General features: G+C 41.1%; 1 pseudogene; it reads left to right on the top strand.

The window, feature by feature from the left end:
• LOC119863514 overlaps positions 1 to 18,453 on the top strand; it is a 224,216-nt pseudogene that overhangs the window by 155,332 nt on the left and 50,431 nt on the right.

Raw genomic sequence — 18,453 nt, 5'->3', positions numbered from 1 at the left:
GGAAAGAGATTCCACCACCTCCCTAGGTAATGCATTCCAGTGTTTCACCACCCTCCTAGTAAAAAATTTTTTTCTTAATATCCAACCTAAACCTCCCCCACTGCAACTTGAGACCATTACTCCTCATTCTGTCATCTGCTACCACTGAGAACAGTCTAGATCCATCCTCTTTGGAACCCCCTTTCAGGTAGTTGAAAGCAGCTATCAAATCCCCCCTCAAATCCCCCCTTTTCTTCTGCAGACTAAACAATCCCAGTTCCCTCAGCCTCTCCTCATAAACCTTGTGTTCCAGTCCCCTAATCATTTTTGTTGCCCTCCACTGTACGTTTTCCAATTTTTCCACATCCTTCTTGTAGTGTGGGGCCCAAAACTGGACACAGTATTCCAGATGAGGCCTCACCAATGTCGAATAGAAGGGAATGATCACGTCCCTCGATCTGCTGGCAATGCCCCTACTTATACATCCCAAAATGCCATTAGCCTTCTTGGCAACAATGGCACACTGTTGACTCATATCCAGCTTCTCATCCACTGTAACCCCTAGGTCCTTTTCTGCAGAACTGCTGCCTAGCCATTCGGTCCCTAGTCTGTAGCGGTGCATGGGATTCTTCCGTCCTAAGTGCAGGACTCTGCACTTGTCCTTGTTGAACCGCATCAGATTTCTTTTGGTCTTCGTCTGCTTTTCTGAGGTCCGTATTCTGCTGCTCTCCTTTCTTCCCTGTGTCAGGATCCTGAACTCGACCATCTCATGGTCACTGCCTCCCAGGTTCCCATCCACTTTTACTTCCCCTACTAATTCTTCCCGGTTTATGAGCAGCAGGTCAAGAAGAGCTCTGCTCCTAGTTGGTTCCTCCAGCACTTGCACCAGGAAATTGTCCCCAGCACTTTCCAAAAACTTCCTGAATTCTCTGTGCACTGCTGTATTGCTCTCCCAGCAGATATCAGGGTGATTGAAGTCTCCCATGAGAACTAGGGCCTGCGATCTAGTAATTTCCATGAGTTGCTGGAAGAAAGCCTCGTCCACCTTATCCCCCGATCTGGTGGTCTATAGCAGACTCCCACCACGACATCACTCTTGTTGCTCACACTTCTAAAAACTTAATCCAGAGACTCTGTTTTTCTTTTCTGCAGTTTCATACCGGAGCTCTGAGCAGTCATACTGCTCCCTTACATACAATGTAACTCCCCCACCTTTTCTGCCCTGCCTGTCCTTCCTGAACAGTTTATATCCATCCATGACAGTACTCCAGTGATGCAAGTTATCCCACCAAGTCTCTGTTATTCCAATCACATCATAATTCCTTGACTGTGCCAGGACGTCCAGTTCTCCCTGCTTGTTTCCCAGGCTATTGCATTTGTGTAGAGGCACTTGAGATAACTCGCTGATCGTTCCTCTTTCTCAGTATGAGGCAGGAGCTCTCCCCTCTCGCGCGCTCCTGCTCGTGCTTCCTCCTGGTATCCCATTTCCCCACTTACCTCAGGGCTTTGGTCTCCTTCCCCCGGTGAATCTAGTTTAAAGCACTCCTCACTAGGTTAGCCAGCCTGCTTGCGAAGATGCTCTTCCCTCTCTTCGTTAGGTGGAGCCCATCTCTGCCTAGCACTCCTCCTTCTTGGAACTCCATCCCATGGTCAAAGAATCCAAAGCCTTATCTCCGACACCACCTGCATAGCCATTCGTTGACTTCCATGATTTGACGGTCTCTACTCAGGCCTTTTCCTTCCACTGGGAGGGTGGATGAGAACACCACTTGCACCTCAAACTCCTTTATCCTTCTTCCCAGAGCCATGTAGTCTGCAGTGATTCACTCAAGGTCATTCATGGCTGTATCATTGGTGCCCACATGGAGAAGCAGGAAGGGGTAGCGATCCGAGGGCTTGATGAGTCTCGGCAGCCTCTCCGTCACATCGTGAATCCTAGCTCCTGGCAAGCAGCAGATGCCTCGGTTTTCCCAGTGGGGGCGGCAGATAGATGACTGAGGAGAGAATCCCCGACCACCACCACCCGCCTCCTTCTCTTGGGAACGGTGGTCGTGGAATCCCCAATCCTAGGACATCTCATGCCTTCCAATCGGTAGAGTTTCCTTCTGTTCCCCTCCCTCAGATGTATCATCTAGTCCACTCTCCGCATTAGTACCTGTGGAGAGAACATGAAAACTGTTACTTACGTGTATCTGTGTTGCTGGTACATGGACGCTCCCCTTTCTTCTGGAGGTCACATGCTGCCAAATTTCTTCACCATCCTCCTGTCCCTGCAGTGCAGCCTGCTCTGAATCTTCAGAACATTGTGTCCATAGAAGCATATCCTGACGTCTGTCCAGGAATTCTTCAGTTTCTCTTATGCAACGCAGGGTTGATACCTGTTGCTCCAGACCTTGAACTTTCTCTTCCAATATGGAGACCAGCTTGCACTTTGTACAGACAAAGTTGCTTCTGTCCTGTGGAAGGAAGACAAACATGGCACCTCCAGTGCAGGTCAAAACAGCTGAACACTCCCTATCCATATTACCTTCCTTCTACGAGCTTCCTCAGGAGTTGTAGTAACTACTCAGAGAAGCTGGCAAGATGTAAGCTGCAGTGGGCTCTCCCCAGATGAACTCCCAGGCAAACTCCCTCTCTTAGCCTCTCTGCTGTTCGCTGCTCAGCTGGTTTGCAGCTGACTGGCTTTTTATAACAGTCAGGCCCACTCAAGGCTCACCTGGAACAAAGCACTCCCAATTCACACTTTTCAAACAACCAATCAAGCACACGGTCAAACTGTCCCCACAACAGACACTCAGATACTTACCAACACAGCCTCCTTAATGCGGCCCTTAGCATACCTCCTCTCAGGCAGATCCCAGGCAAACTCCCTCTGTTAGCCTCTCTGCTGTTCGCTGCTAAACCTTTGATCATTTTTGTTGTTGTTCTCTGACCTCTCTCCAATTTGTCCACATCTTTCCTAAAGTGTGACACCCAGAATTGTACCCACTACTCCAGATGAGGCCTCACCAGTGCTGCGTAAAGCAAGACAATTACATACCCTGTCTTATATCCAACATTCCTGTTAATAAATTTCCAAATATTAGCCTTTTTTGCAATTGCATCACATTGGCTCATATTCAATTACTGATCCACTGTAACCCCTCAGATCCTTTTCAGCAGTACTACCTTGTAGCCAGTTATTCCCCATTTTGCAATTGTAATTGATTTTTCTTTCCTAAGTGTATGAGGCCACACACATAATGAGGATAAAAAGGAATGCTGAATATTCAGTGGGCACTGTCCACCCTGTGCACTGAGGCAGGTGCCCTGTGGAAAAAATAGTTTGTGATCATGTAATTTAAGATTGTTTCATAATACATGTGCGTGGCGGGGAGCGGGGGGCTGACTTAAGGTTGTATGGGCAACCTTAATTGTGGCATTTCCTATTGTTTGAGTGTTTGAGTGAAATCTTAACATTCTTTAATGTGTTTTTATGTACTATAAATAAATATGCATGTATGTGCAGATGTGTGTGTAATAGGACTATGTACGTATCTTAAAAATATTTTAAGTTTGAGTCATAATTTGCATCTGGATTTTGAACATACCAAAGTTCCAGAATGTTGAGCTCTGTGATTCTGGTTCAGTCATTATAGAAATAGGGAAACTACAAAGTTTTCAGACTCATGTGGAATGTTTTCCTGCTTTCTGAGACAGCCTGCACATGCTATTATGATTTAGCCACCAAAAATGCTGCTTATAATTAGCACTATGAGCATCTTGCCGATTGTGCCACTTACGGAATAGTGCTACTAGAGGCTAAATTTCACTGCCCCTACTAGAGTGATTTTTTTTAACTGAAAATAGAGTAACACGTACAAAATGCAAACTCCACTAGGTAAAATAACAGTTAGTGTGAATGGCAGTCTGACAGAAAGGAGAGACAATTTCTGATCTTCTATAGTCCACTCCAGATCAGCTGCTGCTAAACCTATCAGACTATATTTTTACTGCTTTCTTGTCTCCTTTCTGTACCTGGGAACTGACCATGCCAACTCTCCAGTGCCTTCTTTGTGTCTCAGAATAACCTGTCACTCTGGTACTGCTCTAGGATCACATATAATTATTTACCCAGCCACAGTACCCCTGTCACCACCTCTATAGCTCAAACACCCCCTGTGCAAACTTATCTTCTGATGCTTCATTGGCACTTCAGTGTCCAGGACTTTAAAAACAAACATCTTTTAAAATCCATGCATGATATGCCTACCTGCTATGCTTAATGTCAGAATCCAGCATTAGCATTTGAAATACCATAACAATTTCCTCTTTCACCTTTTGCTCAAAATTAGTTTTAATCACAAAGGTTTTCTATTGTAGCAAAGTTCAACCCTCCCGCCCCCCATCCCTCTCAGTTCTTAGAATTCCTGATCTTTGGTCCTGCTTTAAATTGATTCTGTACATTCATGAACATGATACAAACTTGTTGGTTTTTATAAAGGTTGCCCATGATGGCATCTCCTGTTACTCTGTGCTGCTTTGGCCTTTTTATAACAATATCCCTTTTAGAGCTTCTGTGACCTTCTCTACTGCACTTCTTGGTCTCTGTATTTTTCCCTGCAACTAAATCATCCAATAATTGCAGTTGTAAAACTAAAATATCCTAAACACATTTTCTCCTGTTTTTCTGGGGTTTATTTATCATGTATCTCAAAAAACAGAACTTTCAATAAATAAATATAAAGCAGAACATTTTGTAGATGATGCGAATTACATCTTTTTGTCAAAATCTTGTGATATCAGTCAAATCTATTAAGCACAACTTAGTAACACCCTGAATAAGACAGCATACATCTCATAATTCTAAGGCTATTACAAGCAAATTGCGATTACTATTATATGGGAAATGTTTGATGTGTGTTTGTATAGTGTCCTCTTTCTGTTTCTTGTACGGCTTGGTGGGTTTCGTTATAATAAAAGCTAGATTTAAGGTTGCAATGTTATTGATACAACAGGATACAGTTCCAGAACACCTTTTAAAAAAAAAAAAAATTCAAAAGTGAGGTGGGTGGGTCTGTTCATGACAGAAGAGAAATGAGGGGCAAAGTCTGCCTTTTCCAGGTGAACTCTAAGTTAGAAATGTGAATCAAAATGTTTCATATAGTGTCTGTACAGCAGCATGTGGAGAAGATATTCTCTCAGTAATACCAGGAGAAGCAATGTCACCTTTGTCCGACTTGTCCTCCTCCGTCCCTCCATGAACGCAAGTCGACACAACACAATGTCCAGCCCAGTAGCTAAAGCACAGGATTGTGAATCAGGAGAGCCGAGTTTTATTATTGACTCTGTTGTTTACTCACTGTTGTCGTGATCCTGTGCCCACTGAAGGCAAAGGCAAAAATCTCTTTGAATGCAATGGGATCTGGACTTGTGTGACCTTGTGCAAATAACATATACCTCTGTGAAATGGGTATAGTATCTACATAAGAGGGCTCTTGAGACTTAATTCATTAGCCTCTGTAAAATGCTTTGAGATCATCAGATGGAAGACACCATATAAGTGTCTATTATTATTAGAACTAGTCATATTAAATCTGAACTGAAAGATATTTTATGTAGCTGCATCAGTAGTTGCTTAGAGACAGCCCCAGCTCTTTGAAATCTGATGCTGTTGGCCAGGAATTTTGTACACATAACGAGAGGTACTTGACTGATGCCTCTTTTTGTCTAATAGAATAGTCTATCTGTATTATCAAAATAACTGTTTGCACTATTGAAATGACATTAGAAATCACTGCTATTATGTCCTGCAAAATCTCATAATTTGCCCATTCCAGCAGCTGTTTGCTTGAAGGCATGAAAGAGGCAGGAGGGGAGGGGAATAGTGAGTAGGAAAGGAGAGAAAAGGCAAGAGGAGGATGGAGGAAAACAGGATGAGAGGAGAACCCAAAAGAAGAGATGGGAACTAGGAAGATGAGAGGTTTATTTTTTCCTAATTAAAAGTTGGATTTCTTGTATTTATGGGGGGAAAAAGCAACACAGAAAAACAAGGCTATAATGCCATCTTGGGGTTTCTAGTGACATCTCAATCCATTCGAGCTCTGCTCTTGTGGTTTATGATGTCAACAGAAACCCCTTAATGCCATTGAAGTTCACAGTTGTCTCTCATTGATTCTGTATTATTTCAATAGTAGAAAAATAATACCTTTATTTTCATAGTGAAAGTAACTCCCACTGTGACCAAACTGTACATATACTTCCTGAATATGATCTCTCTCTCTCTCTCTCTCTTTTTTCACCAAACCTCTATGAAACATAACTTTGCATTAAAATCACACACATTCTTCTTTAGATTCTACTATGCAAGAATGTCTATCAGATGTTCTGTACAAATTCTTTATTATTCCAGGAGATGTAGACTGTTCTGCCCAGATATCTCATTGTAGTTATTAGTCTACACTCATTAATACAAAAAACCTGGCTGTTGATCCTTCTAGGTCTTGTAGGCATTTTGTTTTACAACATTTTATAGACAGGATGATTAAACAGGAATAAAACCTATTCTCTGACTGACTTGACAGGATCAGAGAGAGAGAGAATAGCAGCGTTTAAATGCAGATGCATAGGGAATACACTCAACTTCAAATGATGGGCCCACCACTGTGCGTCCCATTGGAGGTACAGAGTACGCTCGACACCTGCTGAAGTTGGTCAGAGTTGAATGTGCCCATCACCTCCCAGAAGGCACATAGCACTTTTGCAGGACTGGGCCCTAAACAGTGAGGGCAGGGAGAAAATAATGACATTGTACTATACTGTACATAAGCATGATTCATAACAACTCCATGTGTCAAAGGTGTGGTGTAAATTCAATGGTAATGATGGCGGGGTAAAACATCATCCATTGCCTTGAGAAAATTGAAATATTATACCAAGTAAAATGTTTATACACACACGTACACAAAATTATAAACTAATTAAGCAGTTTGATAATTAACCCTATATTTTCAGCAAAATTAGAGTTTAATCTTTAAATAGTAAGCTACAGCAAGGTATTTTATAAAGGGATATATATAATAGTAACTGAGGCATAATATTTTTCTGATTAGGGTAAATCATTTTGTGGCTCTTACAATTTAGCCTTACTTGGAATTAGGGTTAATTCAATGTATGTCCCCATTAACTTGATGACCTATCATTTGCCTTCACTTATCCTTGATGCTTACAACCCAAAACTTCTTGCACTGAATGGGAGTTTTGGATGTGCAAACACTTCAGAATCTCACCATGAACTCTTATCAAAACCACTGGAAGCTGTGGGTCAGTATTTCGCACACTTGAGCCCAAGTACATGTTCATTTTGCCTCAGTCACATGATAACTGGGAAAAAACCAAATGTGCTTGCAGAATTTAAAGCCATTCTGCATTTTTGTTTTCTATTTTTTAATTGTTACTTGAACTTACCAATCAAAACTTCACTGAAACTGTGAAGAGTTAGACTAGGATACACTTGACCTGGAGTAAAGTATCAGGAGTTTTTAAACATTTAACTTATAGTGTATATTAGTATATTAGTATGAAACTAAGTTGAGCAGAACCCATTAATGTCACAGTGATCAGTTACCAATGGAAATAAATAATTCATGATGAAGGGAATTAGTCTAATTAGCAGGCAGTTTGAGTCCTTTGATAAAACCCAGCTCTAATTCCGTGAAGGGCAGGAAGTGCTGTCATCAGTCAGCCCTGAAAAGATTAGCATCTATTATGAATGAGGTTAGACACCCTAGTGAAGTCATGTGTGTCCTGGAGACAAACTTAATATGTTCCAGGATGGGACACAGTTTGTCTCACAACACATCATGATTCCTACTGGGCTATTGTATGTAATAACAAGCAAAGATCAGTGCTCCTTCCTATCATTCTCTCCCTGTCCATCATTCTGACAACTGTGCAAATACGTTTTCCATGCAAAGCAGGGAATGTGCCCTGAATACTTGTAAAATTGCACAAAATGTCAAAAAAAAGTGTCATCTTTTTCAGCAACTAAAAACCAATCAACCAACCAGAATATCAGTGAGGAACTCGTGGATTTTAAAGTACTGCTGGCAACTGTATGTGAAGTGTAGTATATATTGTTTGAGTATATTCAAATGCCATTTGAACAACTGTTATTTGTGAATATATCTTTACATACACATGACACTGAAGTTTTGAGATCAGCTGCAATACTATGAGCTTGTAGAATTATACAGGTAACTAGCAGTAAGGGCTTAGAAAACAGGTTGTCTAAAATACAAAAAATAAAGCCTACTGGAAAGAGAATGATGTATTTTTAGAGCAAGCGATGGCTTAGACCTTAGAGGATTTAGTTTAGAAGTTTTAACTGAACTAGCTCATCCAAGGAGGCTGGCTGGGAGCTGTGCAAGCCTCATGCTTTTTGTAGCCTACATGCTGATGCAACATCAGCTGTGTTTCCATTTTTACTTTTGAGCCTTTTGAAATTATATGTTTCCGTTTTGCAATTTGATGCACTAATGAAGAAACTACATTTGTTCGTTATTGTATTGCCTGTTTTTATTGTAGGAAATTAATTGCTCCATTTTATGTTGTTAGGGTGGGGGAGAAAACAATTTTGCAGTGTTTTATTATTTGCTGTAATAATCAACATACTACTAATGCAATGGAAGCCTTAGAAGTAGGATATATTATTTTCAGATGCCTGATCAGCACTTAATATGCTGACACTTGTGACCTGAGGAGTGCTGGTATTCAAAAGTGCATTGAAAAAAGGTAACAATAAGTTACTAATAATATCCCTGATGATCTTAAGTTGATTTATAATATAGAAATGAAGTGGAAAAGAATAAGCGTAGTCAACACAAGAAGTGATTTTCATAGAAACAGAACAATATACTGCTCCAGAATTGTAATTCAGCTGTCCAAATACTAAGTAACAATTGAGCACTGATATCACAAAAAGTGCCAGATTCAAGTGCTGCAGTAGCTTCAAGTAGATGCCTAAATTAGATTTTTGAAAAATAATGAACTTTCACTCAGTGTTTATTACTGGGAGTTGTGCATTAAAAGAAGGACCGAATTAAAGGTAAAGTGTGCCTTGATTTGTGCCCAAAGCAGCCCCTACTATAAGTCAGGACAGAATATAGCTAATAGATTTAAAATACTTACACATGTTTATGATTTGACTGTACCTTCATTTATTCAGAGTGCCTCAGCTCCTCTCTTGGAAATGATACAATTCACCAGCAAAGAAGCATGCCAACTAGTAGGTGGGATTGAGCCATTAATCCCATTAGAACATGTATCTTATTACATATGTACACACTAAACTGCCACATTTTTTAGTTAGGTATATAGCTTTGTTGCTATGCATGGTGCTTATAGAGAAGGAAGAAAATAAATTCCCGGCTCTGAAGACCTTGCAGTTTTAGGGTATGTTTACACTGTTAAAAAAAAAAAAAAAAAAAAGGTGTGTTCTTTACTTGGGTTAAATCAGCAGTGAAGACACAGCAACTATGTTTTTAACTCGAGTGAACAGCTAGAGTTCAACCCCAAGTTCCCATCGTGGCTTTATGGCTCCATTGTCCTTGTGAACTGCTCCAGATCCCAAGAGTACAACAATGTGGTACTGCAGCGAAAGACACAACGTCTACATTTGTCTTTAAATTTGTATAATTTATTATGAAGCTTGCTCATCTTATGGAGGAAGATATAAGTGTCTCGGGTGAGTCAGTTTTTATTAACTATTAATCATTCAGTATTATTTGTCTGTTCTTGCTGTGTTATCCGTGGGGCTGCTCGTCGTATATCTCCAGGTGAGTGACATCTTTCATAAACAGGAGACTGTTTAGATCTTCTTTTGAACAACAAAGCAAATCCTAAAAAGGTCTCGAGCAAATATATGACACATTCCTGAAATAACCACCCCCATTCATATATTTGAGTCATTATATTTACATATGCTATTAATCATATTTTTACAGAATAACAGTGTTGACTAGCGTCCCAGCTAAAACGGGACAGGTATCAGGTGAATTGAGCATTTCGGGTGAATTGAGCATTTTGTTGGACCCCAAATAAAATATTTCATTAGGATTTTGAGAATGTTATTAAACAGCTTTTAATTTTTTTTTTATTAAAATTGAAGGAGCGGAAGGGTCCCAGAGCTCCAGCTCCAGCCTGAACCTGAACATCCACAATGCAATTAAACAGCACCACAGCCTGCGCCCCGGGAGCCTGAGTCAGCTGGAATGAGCCAGCCACGGGTGTCTAATTGCAGCGTAGACACACCCATAGCAGTGTTGGACTTTGTTGTTCCTTTTACTTCAAGCTCTCTAGTTTCTATTCCCTTTCTCACTCTGAATATCTCTTTGATATGGCTGTGAAGTCCCTCTTCCCAAGTGCCATTCCTATATCTATCTATATCTGTTATGATGCAGCTTCCTTATTTTACCTAGTTCAGATGCCATGGTAGCCAGAGGTTTTCCCTGAAAATGTATTAAAGATTAGAATTGGGCATACACTGAGATACTATTATTATTTGTTATTTTTATATTGCTTCGAAATGTGCTTAGGGGCTTAACGGATTCACATATGTAGGAAAGGCCTACCTTGAGGAATTAGTGATCCAATTTTAGAAGGGGTGACAGAGTAGTGGGGAAAGGTAGGACAAGGGTTAAAATAATATGCATTGATCCAGTTTTGGCTTATGCATATATTGAGGTTCTGTAGCAAATCGTTAAGTTTTTAGTTGTACTTCTTGTAAGTAGTACAGCAGAAATAAATTAAGGGACTGAGGTAAGTGAGCTGATGAACTCTGATATAGAAGGGTGTTCCAAGCCTAGGAGCAGTGTTGTAAAGGACATGCAGACAGGGGTGAGACGGACAAGAAGAAAAGGCTGTCATCAGTGGAGGAGGGAAGAGGCATTCAGTAGGAGATGAAGTCAGAGATGTGTGCTGGGGAAGAAGTTTGAACTGGATATGCAGGGCAGTGAGGAGGCAGTGGAGGGATTCAAAGGTGCAAACTCATGGTTGTGAATCAATGTCTAGTAGTAATAGTTTCAGCAGTAGGAGGTGAAGAGCGCCAACAGCTGCCATAGTTCTAACCAGTGGTCAGTATCTGCAGGAGGGCCAAGAACTGTAGGTGTCCGTATGCTCCCTTGTCTGCTAGTGGGAAAGCATCTCATCACTGGGTTTGCAGGTGAAACACCGATCAGCCCTCTGCTCATGTGTCTGAATCCCGAGGAAGTAGTGTGTTCCTCACAGGAGTATTTCCCATCAGCTGAGCACAATGAGAAGCACTGAATAAATGGGTCAAGTGGGTGTGGGGACAGGAGGAGCCAGTGCACCCTCCACCATACAGTAGGATGAGACACAACACACTTACTTCATCATCTACAACACATCCGTGTTGGAGTGTAAGGAGTTATCTGGGCTATCAGAACTGGGAGTGAGTCTGGAGAAAGGACGTGACAGCCCTGAATTAGATGCCAGTGAAAGATTCTAAAAGCAACCTAGTTTGAGAGGAGCTGGACTTGAAAAAGTGATACTTGGTCACTTTGTCCCCAGCTCTGTTCTAAAATGTTTGAGGGAGCCACTGTTGAAAACAAGCCTTACCAGAGTCCTGCTTCATATCCACTGCCAGTCCATCATCTTCTGAATGAGAGTCATGTGCGTTCCTCATATGGCATCAGGCACAGACGCACCCTTTTCGTGGTGAGCAGTCTCAATCATAAGATGGCTCCCTTGAAACTTCAGGGCCAAGTTCAGCCCTCAGTTGCATGAGCAACATTCCCAGTCAATGGGAAACCTCTGTACGCAAGGGCAGAACCACGCCCACAGAGACTTTTTATGAACTGTAGCTAATCTCTACTCTGATATGCAACACAGGTGGCAGCATCTTGACCCAGCTGTGGTGTTTGTCTCCAACTGAGTAATTATAGTTATAACATGACCCTCTCTTTTAATATAATCTGTTTGAATGCAAATTGTATTTTACCAATGCATCAAAAATTTGAAGCGAAGAAGCCTCCTCCTCTTAGCAGTGTACCGTACCTTCTGTTCCATAATTAACCTAGATTCCTTTTCCTGGACAGATTCTTTCAGCAATGCCATCTTTTGAGTAGTACATCTTCAGACCAATGCCTTGCTCTGATGTATTGCAATGATACACCTGGGGTGTTTGTGTAATACATCATCACTGTCAGCTGTTGCTGGACTCCAAGGATTGAGAGACTAAGCCAGCTGATTTTCTGATGTATTCATGTAATGCATCACCTAGTATGGTACCCAATGATGTATTACTCCAGAATGACACCAGCCAGAAAAGAAAGGGTCTAGGTGCAGATTCTGTATAATGAGGCAGCCAAGTACTACATAGGTCTGCAAACTCCTGGCACAAGGTGCTAGTAATAAATCAGGTTCAGAGGGTATCGCATTAACAGATAAGGAGATATAAGATATAAGATAACAGATAAGGAGATATGGATAGTTGTATTGTCATTAGTCATCTGACTTTAGGGTGACCAGATGTCCTGATTTTATAGGAACAGTCCCGATATTTGGGGCTTTTTCTTATATAGACTCCTATTACCCCCCATCCCCGTCCCGATTTTTCACATTTGCTATCTGGTCACCCTATCTGACCTTAATGTCTATTTCTTTGTGATGCTCCATCTCTGCAAAATCAGACATCCCTCAAAGCACTTTTATTTTCTCCTTCATTTAGGGTAAACTCTGCAAAATGCAGAGTAAAAAATGCTGCCACTGGGGAATTCAAGGAGGCAGATTGCTCCACATCTTGGCCTATTGTTACATCTCTTCACTGGGTACAGCATACCCCCTCTGGTGTACTGGGCGTGTTCTGCGAACCTGGCCCCATCCTTCTCCCCCATCCCTTTGGGGTGGATCATGCTCCTGGAGTCTCGGAATAGGAGCAGTCCCTTTGCTGCTTGAGAAAAGCTCTGCAGTTGTGGTTGACCCGTATGCCGGCTGCCCAGATGGGGAAGAAGGATGCTCACACCATCTCACCCCCTGCCTGCACACAAAAGCCAACCACAAACAGTCCCTTAATTGTTAGCGTCATCTTGAAAAAGAGAGATTAAATCAACTAGTGATGCTAAACATTGCTTGCAACACATCACCTTGATTAGAGCCTAAAATAGGGGATTTCATTTGCATATTACGAAGTATTATTTTCTATGTATTTGCATTTCAGCCACTTCATTGCTTTTGCACACACAAGTGTTAATGAAGTACGTGTCAAGTATGGGCAGAATGAAAAACATCATAATTATGCATCTCCTAAGAGCTTTCTGGAACTTATCAAACTCTACCAGAATCTACTTTGGGAAGAAGAGAAAAGAGTTGGTTCAAAACATGGAAAGACTGGAAAATAGTTTACAAAAGCTCCAGGCGACAGCTTTACAGGTAGCTCTTTCAAATATTTGTGTTATTTGTTAGCTATCAAAACAGAGCTATTATTATTATTATAAATGGCATTATACAGTTGGTGAGCAAACAGCAGCGGCAAGCAAATAGGTCCTTGCCCTGAAAATCTTACAGTCGACCCACAGTTTAATAGCATTGGAAACAAAACCGGAACATTTTAAACAACAACAAAAATGCTGTGCATTTGTGGACTTGGTTTTAAAACTCATAAGCAACAGAGTCTGAGCGACAAATCCACAATAGCATTTCGAGGTGCATGCATTTAGAAGTTCAGGCGCCCAAGTAGTTAGACATCTAAATGCTGTGATTTGTGCCCTCAGTACTGTATTCTCCAAGATACTGAGCATCTTCATGTCCCACTTTCGCATTTCAGGAGACACTTAGCACTTTGTAAGGATGAGTCCCTTGGAATCGCATCTGCAGCTTTGCTCCTGAGGTTGGTTATGGATGCAAAAGTACAGGTGCAAACTTTCTCAAACCACCCAAATGCTTGTCCATTATAAAATCCTAAGAACTTGCTGGACTTCGATTTATAGGCAACCTAATTCACACACACACACCCCGCCCAATATTATATGGTAGCCAGTTTGCAATCCTTTAATTTAACAGAAATATTTAGCTCAGTCCTTTCTTGTTTTAACCTTTTTACTGATCATTTAAACATTCTGATAAAAGAATATAGGTCAAAAGATAACATTTCAGGAGTTATGCTTACAAGGAACAGGTGAAGAGTGTCATTTGTACTTTCCCTCTGTGATACCTTTGTGTTGCAGCTCAATAGTGGCCTTTAATATCTCCTTGAATGAGGCTTCACAGAAATGGTAGTTGTAAACATGCAATCAGATCATTTAGGGACTAACAAATGTTGCCCTATGCCAGCAGTTGACTGACACTCAGCATTTTGCATAAAATTCACCTTATCTGCTAATATTAGACACTGTATATTGTCACTTTTTCATTTAATTTTGGCACACAGAGTACATCTCAGTTCTACTCTGTGTGTGAATCAAAAAACGCCTACATAGATCTCTTTATAAAGTTGGATGATAAGCTATATATAAAATTAAAATATAAATAACTGTTTAAGATTATTGCTTTTATTTATTTATTTTAGTAGGAAATAAATTCATTCCATATGAAGATAATAAATTCATTGGGTTTACAGTTTGTCATAAGAAAACTGGATTACCATTAAGAATGGGTCTAATTCTGCTGTCCATTCTCAAGAAAATCTCACATTGTTTTCACTGTGTTAACTGAATGTCAGTGAGAGTTTGCCAACACGTGGACTGCAGGGTTGGATCCTATATTAGTATGATCCTGCTATTATTGTTTTTTAAAAATATATATTTTAAGTGGGAGATTTTCAGAAGCACAAAGTGCAGATAAGCACCCAACTGACATTAACTTTCGATAGGAGTTAGAGTTTGTGTCTTTGAAAATCTTTTATGGACATAAAAAAAGAATGTTTTATAAAGTAACAGGCAAAAATAAGCCGGGAGGGAAGGCCAGTGGTGAGGTTCCTTTTGAAAGTTTAAAGAGGAGATTTTCAGTATAGAGCATTTTGGACCCTGACCGTTCCTGGTCTCTTCTTGGAATACCAAAGTTCGCATGGCTCCAGAGCTTGGCCCAGAGTCCTTCTGGTGGTGCAAGTAATGCGTTGGTTCAGAGCTCCCTCCTTCACCATTGCTGTCCTAGCTTTTAAAGACAATTTTGAGGCAGCAACAAGTGAAGTCTGTGTCCCCCTTAATCTCCTCCTCAGACTGGAAGTCTGGAGGGCATCCATAGTAGGGGAGATAGGGTTTGAACAGGAGACTCCTACCCCTCAGGCAAGTGCTCTAACCACTTAGCTCTGGGATATGTTGATGTGGGTCTCCCTCTCTCTCTCCTGTTGATGTTGTTCCACTATGAGGAAATAATGAAAGAATCCTTGGAGCTGGGGCACTGGACCTGGGGTCTCCCACCGTCCAGATGGGTTTCATGACCACCGGGCTACACAGTCATTCTCTCTTTATCACCCAGTGAGTCTTTAAGTGTTTATCCAAAGTGGAACAGCTTCAACATGGAAGACTGAGGGCACCCCACATCAGAATATCCCATTGTTCAGTGGCTAGAGCCCTCACCTGGGATGTGGGACACTGGGTCCAATTCCCCCTCTCTGCGTGAAGGGAAGAAAAGATTTGAACAAGCATCTCCCACATCTCAGGAGAGTGCTCTAACCCCTGGACTAAAGTTAAAAGGTGGGCACTGCCAACACCACTAGCTAGAAGCTGAATGCTTCTGAGCATGCCTACCCGCTCAGGTCCTATGGGGAAGATAGGTGCTCCTCTGCCTATCCTCCCCAGGCTCATAGGTCGCTCTGGGGCTTCAGTGGGAGATAGGTGTCTGGATGCCTAGAGTGAAGCATGCAGCGCACATGCCCAGAGGCAGAAACTTAGGCACCTAGGAAACTTTTAGAGCAAAAAATGTAGATGCTTATAGGGTTACATGACAGCCAAGTGTGGGTTTTGTGGATGTCAGTGGAGCCTAAAAATGAGACTGAGGCACCTAAGTACCATTGTGGATCTGGGCCTAACTATTTAGCTACACATGACAAAAGTAAACTGAGACAAAAACATTTAATCATGAGATAGAATTAAACTGTACACTTGTATGTTCTCTCTAGTTTTGAGGTAGGTATAGTTCTCTATACGTTCCACTATCTGTCTTATTTTTCTGGGGTTTTATGCCATGCCTATCACCATGGTATCTTGTTCTTCCTCCTTTTTTTCATTAGAGAGCGGTTTTTTCAAAACCAGGGCAGCAATATCGTAAAGTTTTCTTGCCATTTTGAAAATCGTTGTGAACATTTCATTGTTAGGAAAATATCTGACACAAGATGAACATTAATATGCAAATCAACAGACTGTAAAATTCATTTTGGTACCTCCAGGGCAGTATTTTTATAAATACAGAAACATAATTATGCATCCTCTAGAGGACTAAAAATAATTATACAAATTTACAATAAAGCCCAAAGCAGTCTCTCCTTTTAGCTGTCTGTTTTTAATATAATTTAAATCTTGTTAAAACTTAATTACCAGTTTTCTCTTGTGATAATTTGGTGGAAGATCTGAAGTCTAAACTTGCTGTTCAATTGATAGAACTTCATCTGAGAAGCAATGAAACTGAGGTGCTTGTTGTCAAAATAGGATAATAGACAGAAATAGCAAAGAAAAAGTCACAGTGGATGATGAGGAGCAGAGGGTATATATACATCTAATAAAAACAAGACTGACTGATCTCTCATATAAGCACATGTAAAATATCAGGGAAAATATACACACACGCATGTGCATACGTATATAGAGCTTGATTAACTCCAGCTGGCAAAGTCCAGGCTGTGGTCCCCAATAGTGGAAGGTCCAATTTGAGGGAGAGCAGAGGATCCCAATGGTTCAAGGTACCCTCAAAACCTGCACTGCCAAGGAGCCAAGAGCCAGCCAGTGCAACTCCAAAAGTGGGTGGCAATAACTGGGAGATGGCATTGGGTAGCACACTTAAAGGATGTGCTAACTCAGTGCAGCACCTCTGCTGGTAGGATTCCTACAGAGCCCTGGCCATGTTTTAAAGCTGCCTTCCCAGAGGAGAACATCTACTTCTTCTCTCAATGGTGAGCCAGGTGGGGATGTTGCTGCCATCTGATGCATCTGGGTGCAATTGCTACCCACCTCTTCATGGTGGGGTGGGGGAAATCAATCTCACAGACTTGTTTGTAACATGAGTGTCCCATGAGAAAAGTCCCTGCTAACAAATCCTAATCCAGTCTCAGACTGGCAAAACACGTTTACCTTGTTATGTCACTAGGACTAATTCTTTAGCTAAGAGATTTTACCTGTGACAATCACAGACTGGCGTTTTATACATCCATCAGAAAGATTCTAGCAAGACCTTTTGCCCCTATAGCACTGTCTTTATAGCAACAGTTAAACCATGAAGCAGGATTGATTCCCTGAGGCTTTCCTATTTGTCCTGTCTTGCCCAGGGTAGCTGGAGACTCTGGGAAGCATCCCATCTCCTTCTCATGTGCCCTCACTGATGTGGTTTCCAGGAGCATGAAGAAAGTTGCCTTGGGTCAGGCCTGACATCGTTCCCATCCCATCTGCATGTGGCATTTACCAGCTAATGTTTAGGAACAAGTAGTGTTTGTTCTACTCTGGTTCTTTGAACTTTAACTCATTTATGATTGCCTTTACATCCAAGTGAAAGCAACTTTTTATTGATTTATTTCAGCGTTTGTAGTATGACTGTATCGACAAAGAAGCATGCATGTCCAAACGTCCAAAAAGTGAACAATTGGCACTGGGCACAAATTCAAGTGACTTGCCATGGTATCTGGGGACCAGTTCTGATTAATGCTATCAAATCATTTGTCTTCCTTTCGATTGATATGCCAGACACTTGTTAGGATTGTTGATGCTGGTAACAGCCGTCATCACTGCCCCTTTCTATTCTTTCATATTGTGTATCCAGAGGGTATTGATGGAAGCTGTGAAATGTTAGGGAATTCATTATTTTACATATTTCATATACCTGCCTCATTCCATTACCTAAAAGCTGGCTGTTTGCAATACAGATTCATAGACTTAGAGACCATCATGATCATCTAGTCTGATCTCATATTTACATATGATTCATCGTATTTGTTTCTGGCGCGTATGCACCCGATCTCTGGCTTAAGTGCTATCCTGGAAAATTTTTGAATGCCAGCATAATGCTGTTTTTTAATTAAGCAAATCATTTATACAATTTGTGTCTTTCATACAGATATAGTATCCTTGAGACTGTGGAGAGATAAGTATGCCAAATACAATAAACCTAGTTAATTGATAAAACCTAGATGTTGAAATTAAGGGATAAATTCTGCCCTCATTTGCACCTGTGCATACCAAGTCATAGGATTTCCTGGGCTGAAATTAACCATAAATATGTCTGTTTCCAGTCATCGTTTACCCTGCAGCAACATCACAGTGTGGTGTAGAACTG

The sequence above is a fragment of the Dermochelys coriacea genome, chromosome 11, assembly GCF_009764565.3.
Source record: "Dermochelys coriacea isolate rDerCor1 chromosome 11, rDerCor1.pri.v4, whole genome shotgun sequence".
Lineage (NCBI taxonomy): Eukaryota > Metazoa > Chordata > Testudines > Dermochelyidae > Dermochelys > Dermochelys coriacea.
This window is presented reverse-complemented; position numbering and strand designations above follow the sequence as displayed.